Source organism: Henckelia pumila, chromosome 3 (assembly GCF_033568475.1).
Source record: "Henckelia pumila isolate YLH828 chromosome 3, ASM3356847v2, whole genome shotgun sequence".
Lineage (NCBI taxonomy): Eukaryota > Viridiplantae > Streptophyta > Magnoliopsida > Lamiales > Gesneriaceae > Henckelia > Henckelia pumila.
Window position 1 is genome coordinate 85,359,887 of NC_133122.1, and position 12,800 is coordinate 85,372,686.

At 37.4% G+C, this 12,800-nt stretch overlaps 1 non-coding gene across 1 annotated transcript; it reads right to left on the reverse strand.

Annotated features, from left to right (window-relative positions):
- Positions 1-10,536: 10,536 nt before the first annotated feature.
- LOC140894207 (small nucleolar RNA R71) lies at positions 10,537-10,643 on the reverse strand. Its single transcript, XR_012153753.1, has one exon. It is a non-coding gene; the product is annotated as a small nucleolar RNA R71 (small nucleolar RNA).
- Positions 10,644-12,800: the final 2,157 nt, after the last annotated feature.

Below are 12,800 nucleotides of genomic sequence, written 5' to 3' on the forward strand. Positions count from 1 at the left end.
ATATACACACAAACAAAAAAGCAACGCATAAATCTGCTCGAAACAAAACAATTAACCATTAAAATCATAATCAAATGAATTGTATAAATTACGCTTATCAAATTTCTCCAAACTTAAATATTTGCTAGTCCCGAGCAAAACTATCAAAACAACACAAACAAAACAAATAAACATCATACAAACAAAGATAAAATCAATTATGCAAACCAACGGGCCTCAGATATCCAACAATTAATCCATATACAGTTAAATTTCTGAAGAATTCTCGTGATTGTGTGAATTATCAATCTTGTCTATCCACCTAGCTTTCGATCCACTAATGCAACAAGTTCGTTTCATAGAATCATCAACTCCCCTCACTAGTTTCAAAACATTGTCCACCAAGTTCAACTTCTACTAACTAAGATCAAAAGAACTTATCAAATTATTTCATATTTTATTTTATTTTATTTTTCATAAAATTACCGGATTTTGCACTATGTTTTTATTTTAGCCCCAATAATTACCCGCAGACTTAGCTATAACTAAAGATAGGATTCAAATTTCAATCCCCTCATCTATAGCCCAGATGGAGCATCAACCCCATTATTTTTTTCCGCAAACTTAGCCATGGATCGGTGATTAGAATTTCAATCCCTTTCATAGACCGAATGGAGTTTTAAATTTTTTTCAAAAATTAATTTTTCACTTTTGCAACCCCATTTATTCCGCATACTTAGCCAAGGACAAGAGAATTAGGATTTCAATTCGTCTTCAATGACCCGGATGGAGTTGTTATTAAGTTATTTCCTAAATCATTTCTAAACTCGTAGAAGTCTACCTCAGTTTCAAGCATAAATCACCAAAGTTAATAATCGAATCATCCAATTCACGCACAAAATCACAAAATTTCTCTAATAACTAGGGTCTAGACAATCATGGCATAGTGCATATTGCTTTTGTGAGAACTCAAGAAAAATTTCACTAGCACTAGATTTAAGATTCTATTTTCACCTCATTCATCATCAAAGGCCAAACACCACTAATCAACACCAACATAAAACACTCACTGTCTAACGTAAAAAAAACTTCAAATTCAACTTCAACAAGAAAAAAACATATGTGCATACAAATTATTATTCACCCCCAAACTTATTACAATCATTGTCCTTGATGATTAATCAATAACAAGAGCAAAGGACAAATACCTCAGGTACCGAGCATCAGGACTCGGCATAATCATCATCATCTCCATGGAAAGAAGTCGCAGCATCAACAGTATCATCAAGCGACCACTATGGAGGAGGTGGATAAGGCACAACCATGGGATGATAGTTTTGAGCGAGAGCTGCAGTGAATTCATGCATATATGTCATATGTGCTTGCATCATCTTCCATGGCTTCTTCATTTGAGCTAGCACAGCCTGTGAATCATCAACATGTGCAAGATGCTTGGCGGCTGGATACGATGCTAGTGACATAGGACCTTACAAATGTGGAGGGGCTGCTCAAATTGTGGTAGCGGCTCAGAGGACTGTGGTTCAGCTAACTGTTCAGAAGTACATGTTGCCTTATTCTTCTTATCTCATCTCAGTGCATCGAAAATTTTTATAGGACCTCGTATCGGAAGAAGCTTCTCCATAGCATCCCACACAACACTGGCAAACCAGAAAAGTTCCGTAATCAAGGATGGGTGGGGCATATTGATGGTCGAGGATCCCCTAACAATAGCAATAATAGACTCCTGTATCACCCTACCAGAATCAACATATTTTCCCGTCACAATGCAGTACACAAGACTAGCCCTAGCCCTAGTCACATCTAATGTATTCCCAGATGGCAACATCCTGGCAGCCACAAACTCATGACAGTTATTTGGTTCATGTCGAAGAAATATAGATGAAAATTTTACAGGTTCTTTCTTTGAATTTCTCTTCCATTCCGCCCTATCATTACAGAAAGTGTAAAGTACAAGATCATCTAGAAATGGACCGCTCTTGAATACCTAATATTCACCATCTTCAATGTCAGACATGCCATAAAGAGTATTTATTGTGCTTCTGTCAAAAGCCACATATTTTCCTCTAACTCGAACTTTGAGATTCACATCTTTGATAATTAAATTAGAGTAAAACTCACGGACCAAAGATACAACAGCATCTAGCGGACTCCTAAAAAATGATTCCCAACCTCTTTTCCTGGCTTCAATTAATGCCAGAGAATCATACTCTCTCAAACTCATTCCTCTTTCTTTTTGCATCCCTTTCTCCATAAAATCAGTGTAATATTCGGCTGCTCTTGCATTCCAAAAACGATTTTTATCATAGGAGGCAGCAGAAGTCGATGAAGAAAGAGCACCTTTCCCTTTAGTTTTCGGCGGCATTGTGAACCAACAATTCAATTCCAATCAAATGCTTCAATAAAATTATCACAAGCTAAACACACAACACAGCCACGTTCAAAAACAAAGATATCCCAGACAATCACCGAACACTTGGTGTGCACTATTTCAAAGATATCCAAATATACTAGCATCGGCTATTCTCCATACCGCTATTCAAAGAACTCAAATACACCAAGTCACAAGTTGCACACGGCTCAAATTTTAGAGAAAAAAGTTTAACTTTGTACTGATTCAATAAGAACTTCACGAACCCTTATAAATCCCCTGTTTGAGAGGCAGAGGAACAAATGCTGAGAGGCTCGGCCTTGTGAGACAAAGATCAAATCCCAAATATGTCCTTAATTGGTTGACTGAAGATTTAGGAAGGCGAGATCTTGTGTCGATATAAGAGTATGAGAGTGAGAGAATGGCTTGCAAATAGAATCATGTATCGACAATTTAATATCTTTAGCAAATATATTATGTGTGAATTAAGCGCCCTTGATATGTGCAATTGCGCTTAAGGAAGCGCGGTTCATATGCATGATTGCGCTAGATGTTGCGCCATTCGGATGCGCGATTGCGCTTGTTTCTTGCATTGTTAATAAGCGCGATTGCGCTTGTTTTTTGCGCTGTTGAGTAGCACATTTGCGCTAGAGTACGCGCGGTTTTTATGAGTGATTGCGCATGCTGCATTATTCCTAGCATCATCAAAGCGTAGAGAGTGCGCGGGTGCTCAAGAAGGATGGCGCGGGCTCGCTGTGTGTGCGCACATCAAAATCAATTTCTTTCATACGTAGTGCGAACGCGCTTCTTAAACCGGGCGGGCGCCTCAGTCTCGAACTAAATTTACAATAATGTACTAAAAATAATTAATTAACAAATTAAATAAAATGAAAACACAAGTAATTAAACTAAAGGAAAAAGCTTGGGTTGTCACCCAAGTAGCGCTTGGTTTATAGTTGTCAGCTCGACTTTCATCGGTCTTAGGCGATCTTCCCCTTCTATTTCACACGCCAAAATTATTTCACAAACCGCCTTTTAAATTTCTCCTTCTTTTTCGTGGTTTTCTTCTTCGATAAATTTAGCTCTCTCTCTTTTGGCGATTCAACCGCAATAACAGCTTTCTGACAGCCCTCCATCTTCACAACTCGCTCAACCAAGAACAATTTCTCGATGGGTGGTTTTGGTGCCTTCATGAATATGTTAAAAATCACTCGTTTGCCTTCCACACCCATCGACAATTCACCCTTCTTTACTTCAATCTTGGCATCCGCAGTGGCCAAAAACGGTCTTCCAAAAATCAATGGAGCACCATGATCCGCTTCCATGTCTAAGATCACATAATCAGCCGAAAAGATGAATTTATCCACCTTGACTAGCACATCTTCAACAATACCCCGTGGATATGTGATGCTTCTATCTGCCAACTGTAATGTAATAATGGTTGATTTCATCTCTCCCAACTCCCTATAAATAGACAATGGCATTAAATTAATACTGGCCCCTAAATCACATAATGCATTAGTAAAATAAGATCCACCAATAGAACAAGGAATAGTAAAACTCCATGTATCTTTCAGCTTTTGTGGCATTTTCTTTTGAAGCAACGCGCTGCATTCCTCAGTTAAGTTCACCACCTCATTTCCTTGCAATTTTTTCTTCTTAGACATCAGTTCCTTAATGAACTTTGCATAGTTTGGCATTTTCTTCAGAGCATCAGCAAAAGGGATGTTTATATGAATCTTCTAGAAAATCTTCAAGAATTTGGAGAACTGCTCGTCCAATGCCTTCTTCTTGAATCTTTGGGGATATGAAAGTGGAGGCTTGTACATCGGTTTCTACTCAGGTTTAATCTCTTTTTCCTCGACTTCCTTCTCTTCAACAACAACTCTTTTAGTTCTATCAGATGTCTTGCTCTCACGGTTGCCTTTTTCATTACTTGCTTGTTTCCCACTCCTTAAAGTGATAGCATGGCATTGCTCCTTCGGATTTACCTCTGTGTTGTTTGGAAACTGGCCTCTGTTGTTATCTTTCAAAGTATTCTCCAGCTGCCCAATGCTAGTCTCCATGGATTGCAAAACAGCGCTCATATTCGCCACATGCGTCTCTAAGCTGTCAAAGTGAGACTCAGTCCTCGCTATCCTCTTGCTCGATTCCTGCACAAAATTACTAACAACATCTTCCAAATACGGCTTACCTTCACCCTTATTTGTAATGAACCCCTGAGGATTCAACACATTTTTATTGTTAGCGTAAGAAAAATTTTCATAATTCCTCAAACCTGGGTGATAAGTATTGGGAAAAGGATTATCTCTAAAGCCTCCATATCCTCGGTAGCCATTAGTATTGATATAATTAACTTCCTTTGGGAGATGGGATCCTTCAATAGCGACTGAAACACCCACTGAATCTACGACGTTCACCTTATTCAAATCAGCTACTTGTGTTGTTAGTGCAGATAATTGGGCAGTGATATATTTGAGAGGATCAATTGCATACACTCAAACAGCCTTCTTGACTCCCATATGCTCAGATGGTCATTGAAAACTATTGATCGTCATCTATTCCAACATATCATAGGTCTATACAGGGTTTTTAGCAAATATGGTACCTCCAGAAGCAGAATCCACAGACATCCTCATGGGCGCATTCATTCCATTGTAAAACCACTAGATCTGCTCCCAATCTGCAAAATTGTGGTTAGGACAACGTCTTAATAAATCTTTATACCTTTCCCATGCCTCGTAGAGCTGTTCAGAGTCCATCTGCCTGAAGTTGTTGATTTCTATCTTCAATTGAGTGGATTTGGCTGGTGGAAAGTACTTCGCAAGGAACTTGACCGCCATTTCCTCCCAAGTAGTGATGTTTCCTAGCGGAAACGAGTGCAACCAGCTCCTTGCCTGATCCCTGAGAGAAAAGGGAAACAAGCGTAAACATATAATATCCTCAGAAACACAATTCATATTTACCGTGTCAGTGATCTCCAAGAAAGTCCGCATGTGTATATGAGGATCGGCTATTGCACTCCCATTGAACTGGATCTGCTGAACCATGTTGATCAAGGCCGGCTTCAATTCGAAATTTTTGGCATTTATCGTCCCTCGAGTGATTCCAGAATAATGAGCCAGGATCATCGGCCTAAAATGGTCGTTGATTGGAACCAGGGAAGCTTGATTAATATTCTCTTCAGCCATGTTCAGTTATTCTCTTCTCACTTTTCTCAAAGCATGTGCAGTTCACTCGATCCCCGATAAAAAAATAGAGAATTTACGCTTCGAGATCTTCGCATAAACTGCAATTAAAATTAACAAGAAATAAATAGGTAACTTAAAAATAAAATAAAAAAGCTCTAAATTAAAATGTAGACTAATTGGTAACAAGACTAAACAAAATCAATAAATTAATCCCCGGCAACGGCGGCAAAAACTTGTTGTGAAATCCACGCCCGCAAGCGCGCGATTGTCAAGTTTTAATATAATGATGAATAGAGTGTCGATCCCACGAGTATTAAAGTAAAAATATTAAGTACTTGTAATTAAAATAGTCTTAACTTTATTTAGAAAATCAATAATCATAATATTTGCAGAAAAATAAAAATAAGCAGAGGATTTTTTATAGCACGCACAATTTTCAGAGATATCAATGAGTTGAAAAATGGTCTAGAGGTTTAGATTTCACCTGGTTTCGACAACAATCACTCCGAAACAATTTATTTTCAGTAATTCCTTTCAATTAATAACCAAGAACACTTAAGTGTATTATTACCTCTCCCGAGTGCCGAATAATATGTATCAACTACAGTTCAATTCCAATATCCCTATTAAAAATCTAAGTGCAGTGAATTGTGTAAAACAATGTTCTTTTTAAGGCTCTATTAAAGGTATATACTCTTCCGAGTTATATAAACAATTAACAGTGTTATTTCTATCGGTCCTATTCAAAATCCCTTCTCCCGAGTGCCGGATTCTAAATAAGTATAACAAATCAATTATTGATCAAGTAATTGAAAAGACAATCAAATCTAGAAAAACAATTAATCAAGAGGAACTCAATTCAATAAAATCAAAAATTCATGAAAGTGTCTACACCAGGTTTCATCTGACCTCTGGACTCTAAAAATTTAGTTCATAATAAAATTCTGATAAAACCAAAACATGTTCAAAAAAATAAACATCAATTCAGAGTTTAATAAATAAAAGAGAAATAAAACAAAGCCGAATATTTGATGTCGTGTCCGGTCTTTCGATCTTCAAAATCTGTTCTTAAATTAAGCACAAATTTCCCCCTTCAAAATTGTCACGATCAGCTTCTCAGTTCCTTTTCTCTGAAGTAGGCGGCTTTTCTCCAATCTGATTTCTATTTCCCTTTTATACGTTTCACCTAAATTCCCAATAAGCCCAATAAAATCTGAAATCTTCCTTACCAAAAATTTTTAAACTCTAGTAATCACGACGGGGCAGGCGCTTAGTATACACAGGCGGGCGCGCATAAGCCTCGCACTTTATTTTCCAAGTCTCACAAGAATAAGCGCGATAGCCCATGCCTAAGCGCGATAGCGCTTAAATCCCTTTTTAGCGCTTCAACTAAGCGCTTAACACTATAGCGCTCAAGGAACAGCACTCTCTTCTCACTTTCTTTTCCTTGTTCTTTTCTTTTTATTTTCTTTTTCTCTTTATTCAATCTTATTTTTCTTCTCTTTTTCCTTCTCTTCCACAATATCTCCATGATTTTCCTACATACACACAAACAAAAAAACAACGTATAAATCTGCTCAAAATAAAACAATTAACCATTAAAATCATAATAAAATTATGTGTATAAAATACACTTATCAACTGAATTGCAAATAGCCAAAAGTTCAGGGACTAAACTGCAAATATGCAATATATATCTAAATTTCACTTGCTTACTCATCATTTCCAACGTGAATCCATCAGATTAGAAGGGATAAGAACATCAACTACATCTCAAGCCATTTTTTTTATTTTAAACCTCCGATAATTTGTTATCCAACCGACAGATTTTAGAATCGAATATATATCTGTGATCACCGCTCCGAGAGCTAAGTTTTGGTATATATTTTATTGAGTACTATCATAGTTGAATTTTGATTATATTATGGAATTTTCTTATTCTTGGATAAACATGTATATGAGTTAGCATCAATTATATATTCGAAGACGGATCGACAAAAGACTGTCGTTCGGATTTCTTATGAATTTTTGAAGTTATATTTGAAATTCTCAATTCTGAATTGATGTGAATGTGAGTATGAAGAGCTGATGTGATGAAGAATATGTTGTGAATGGCTTGGTATATTGATTTTGATATTGATTCGGTTGCCGATTTTTAACCGTTACGCCGCCGGTTTCAGAATTTCTACACATTTGAACTTGTTGAATGAGATATGATTTATTTGATTTGGAGGCTGATATTCATTGCTCTATACATTATATTTCAGCTTTATATTGAATTATTTGAATTTGGGAATCAGAAATTGAATCGGCAGAGAGTTCAAGAAGGTTTGAAGCCATTTGCATTTAAAGTTTGAGTTGAAAAGTTGAGCAGCATTTTGATATAAATTCATTGATGTATTTTCAGATTTGAAGTACTTTCAGAATCTAGATTGAAAGGTATAAATGACAGCTAATACTGATGAGATTAAACACTCGAGATAGATATGATCCTCGAGTATTCCCTTTTAAATCACATAATTGTTTGCTTATATGCTTTGATGTGATTTTGATGATTGTTATTGGTTGTTTTGATTATTTGATTTAATTGTTCAAGATGTTTTACAGTCTTTAATACATACATATTATGTTGCATTCATCTTGAACTCTACCTTGAAAAGCACAGAGGACTGTGTGGCCTAGAGTGCAGATGACGTTTGGAGGGCTATAGTTGATTGGCACGGAATGTAGATTTACTTCCAGAGCTAGATGACTCACTATAGTTTCACCAAAGTCAGGGAAAATAAGATACTTGACATCACCTCGATTGGGAGAGTTGGTGGTTGGTTTGAGATTTTATTCCCCAGGATCCCCAGAACTAAAATTTGATTGATATCAGATTTGATAGCCTATTCTTCAAACATGCATTGCATTCATGTTTACATTCTTGCATGTTATGTTATTTATACTGGGAATTATATTTCTCACTGATAATTATGTTTTTATTGCATTTGTTAGTGTCATTTTGCTGTTGTTTTGCATTTGTTTACGTGTCTTATTTATGCATTTTGTTCGTATTTCATTTTTCTTGTTTGCATGATTGGTTTCTCGATTTTGTGGTTAGGTTGTGCATTTTTGCGGATATTTGGAAGGAACTTTGGAGTCATAGAAATGCTGGAAATTTTGGAAATGTTTTGGCCGCTCGATCCGCGGTTCTTTACCGATCGAGCGGGCGCCTTTTTGATGAAAACAGTAACTTTGGGATTTTTCAGCCGCTTGATCCACAAGATGTTACCGATCGAGCGGCGCATGTGTTTTGAAGTCAGTAGCCTTGGTATTTTTGGCTTGCTCGATCCGCAAGATGTTGCCGATCGAGCGGGCGTCGCTATCCGGGAAGAATTTTATATTTTTGGAAACTTTGTTATTTTAGACTCTAGGCATTATTAAGCTTTTAATTCCGTTTTAGGAAGATTATTATCAGATTGTGGAGAAATTCTCTTGGAGGCTAGGTTTTGTTCTTCAATTTCTTCTCTAGTTTTCTTCTTTTCTTTGAATTTTTATTGATATGGTGATGAATCGTTGTAGCTAAACCTTTTATACTTGGTTGAGGGAGACGAAACCTTGATATATTTAATTCATGAGATTCGATTTGTAGTGTTTAATCCTTGTTATGTATCAATACTTGATCTGGTTTATTTCATGTTTGTATGCGAGATTTTAGGATTGGTCATCTTAGGATTTTGTTTTGCAAGCTATAGCTAAATTAGAATTCAAATCCGTAATTGTTTGAACAATCTAATTTGCGAAGCAACTACGTTTGATATTTTCTGCTGTTGAATTTATTAAATCGTAGGATCAATTATTGACTAGGCTAAATACAACCGCTGGTGTTTTTGTTGTCTAGATTCGTCTGTTTTACTAGTTTGAATGCTACCGTGGATTTAAATCTGATCGCTGGTATTGGGTTAATTTATGGGATAAGGGTTAATCTAGAATGCTGTTTTCTAATTAACTAAAATTAAGGTGAAACAGAAATTTGATTTTCAATGATGAATATTTAATAGGATTAATTATTTTTAGGGAATCGATGGTTGAATAAATGAATATCAAGGGAGTAGTCCACCGATACCAAGTCTCGTCTCATATTGATTTCTCCAGTTTAATTTTCATCCTTGCATGATAGTGATAATTATAAATTTTAATTGCTTAAATTTCTAGTAATTAATCTCAATCTCAAACCCCCTTTTATTTATTTCCAGTATTTTTAAGAATACAAATAAATTTCACTTTCCTCGTGGGAACGATCCCTACTCTCACTACTACATAATTTATTTATCTGATTGGAGTCGGGTAATTTGGGCGCGACACGACTGAGCGCTACCAAATTTTGGCGTCGTTGCCGGGGAAGGCGTTTAGTTTATTTGTGTTCTTGTTTTTATTTTTTATTTTATATTCTTTCGCTAGTGCTTTTTGGGTTTGTTAATGCTTGCAGGAGAATCTTCGGAAGAAGAATTCCCCTACAACACAGAGATTGAAAGAACTTTGCACAGGCGAAGGAGAGAACTTCGTAGGCAACAACAAGAAGCCGCTGCTCGAGCTGCTTTTCCAGAAGAAGAAGAGATGGCTGCTAATGCAAATCTGAGTCTTCGACAACTTGGCACTCCTGATCTCACTGAGCAGCCTTTATGCATTACTTTTCCTACTCTAGAAAATAATGCTAATTTTGAATTAAAATCTGGACTGATACATCTATTGCCTGCTTTTCATGGTCTTACAGGTGAGGATCCGCACAAGCACTTGATGGAATTCCATGTCGTATGCACCAGCATGAAACCACATGGAGTGACAGAGGAGCAGATCCAACTCAGAGCCTTTTCTTTCTCTTTGAAGAGCGCTGCAAAGGATTGGCTATACTACCTACCTTCTGGATCCATCACCACTTGGACGGCACTAAAGAGAATTTTCTTAGAGAAATATTTTCCAGCTTCAAGAGCGGCAAACATCAGAAAGGAAATTTATGGCATCAAACAGCAGATGGGAGAGTCACTGCATGAGTATTGGGAGCATTTCAAGAAACTATGCGCCAGCTGCCCGCAGCACTAGATAAGTGAACATTTATTAATTCAATACTGCTTTGAAGGGTTGTTGTCTCATGACAGGAGCATGGTGGATGCGGCCAGTGGTGGAGTTTTTGTCGATAAAACTCCAGTCCAAGCAAGGAATCTGATAGAGAACATGACCGCCAATTCTCAACAATTTGGAACCATCAGGAGTGATCCAACACCCGGAAGGAATACTGAGGTAAATGTTTCTTCCCTTGAACAGCAACTGATTGATCTGACGTCTCTTGTGCGTCAAATGGCTGTAGGGAATGGACAACATATGAAGGTTTGTGGAATTTGCACTGCAAGGGGACATGCGACTGACATGTGTCCCACACTTCAAGAGGGATCGGCTGAGCAAGTCAATGCAGCAGAAGGATTTCCCGGACTGCCACAATGGAAGTATGATCCATACTCCAACACATACAATCCTGGTTGGAAGGATCATCCAAACCTGAGATATGGGAACCCGCAAGCAATTCAAGCATCACCACACAATCCAGCTTATAGGCCGCCATACCCCCAACAACCACAGCATCCTCAAGTCCCCACGCCTGGTGAGTTTCTAGAAATTTTTTTTAAGGATCTTGCTACTAATACTGCCACTTTTCAACAGGAAACTCGAGCAAGTATCCAACAGTTGAACACTCAAATGGGGCAGTTGGCAACCGCAGTGAATAGGTTGTAGGCACTGAATTCAAATAGCTTACCATCACAGACTGTGGTGAATCCGCGGGAGAATGTGAGTGCAATCACCTTGAGGAGTGGAAAGGAGTTGAAGGTTAATGAAGAAGTGGTGAAAGAACCAGTACAAAACAAAGATGAGCAGGAATCCAAGGTAGAGGAGGACGACACAATTCAGGAAGCACCTAGAGGTAAGTTCCCTCCTTTTTTCGAGTATAAACCTGTAGCCCCTTTTCCCTTAGCATTGAAAAAGTCTAGGAAAGATGATGGAATTAAGGGGTTGTATGAAGTGTTTCGTAGATGCGAGGTAAATATCCCTTTGTTAGATGCTATTAAACAAGTACCTCGATATGATAAATTTTTAAAAGAATTGTGTACTGTGAAGAGAAAACAAAAGTTAAAGGGATGTCAGAAAGTTGAATTGGGAGAACAGGTCTCAGCCGTAATTCAAAGAAAGGTACCTACAAAATACAAGGATCCAGGTATGTTCTCAATTCCTTGCAAGATAGGAGATGTTCAGCTTGATACGGTCATGTTAGATTTAGGAGCGTCGATCAATGTCATGCCATATTCTGTGTATGCTTCCTTAAAACTAGGGCCTTTGACTAAAACTGGAATTGTTATTCAAATGGCTGATAAATCTACTATTTTCCCTAGAGGAGTGATAGAGGATGTTCTTGTGCAAGTTGGTAATTTGATTTTTCCTGCTGATTTCTATGTGCTCAAATATGAAAAATAATGATTTGAATAGCCCAACTTTGCTCGGGAGACCATTTTTGAAAACTTCAAAGTCTACCATAGATGTTGATAATGGTACTCTCACTATGGAATTTGATGGGGAAATTGTTAAGTTTAATATTTTTGATACCCTGAAAATTCCTAGTTGTGACAGTGTTGTTAATAATATTGATGTCAATGATCACTTGTCAAACAAACATGAGAAAGATGTGAATGAGAGTAAGTTGAAAGAAGTTATTGCACAACCTGCTAACAATTCTATTGTTGAAATTTTTATCTCTGATTTGCAGGCATCTAAAACTGAGCCGAAACTTCCTCTAGATCGATTAAAAGGAATCCCCAAGAAATCAAAGCAGAGGAAGCATGGGACGAAATTAACTGAACAATTTCTCAAGTGGGTGAAGGTGGTTAGAAAAACTAGATATGAACCACCATGAGCAAAAGAAACATGCAGTCGGGCCGACGACTGTAAAAAGAGGCGCTGACTGGGAGGCAACCCAGTGTTGTTTTCTTTTAATTAGTTTTTATTGTTCATTCTGTTTTTGGCATTTTATTTTTGTTGTTTTTAGTTTACCAAATGCCGCCACCTCCACAGTCAAAGTTCCAATATGATTCTTCCGTGATGCTGTCAGACGTTGAAGAGGACAGTGCCAACACTTAAACCAGGGGAGTTTCGTTTTACATTTTTTACATTGCATTGTGTTGAGTTGTTTGTTTGTGTGTTGTGTTTTGACGCAT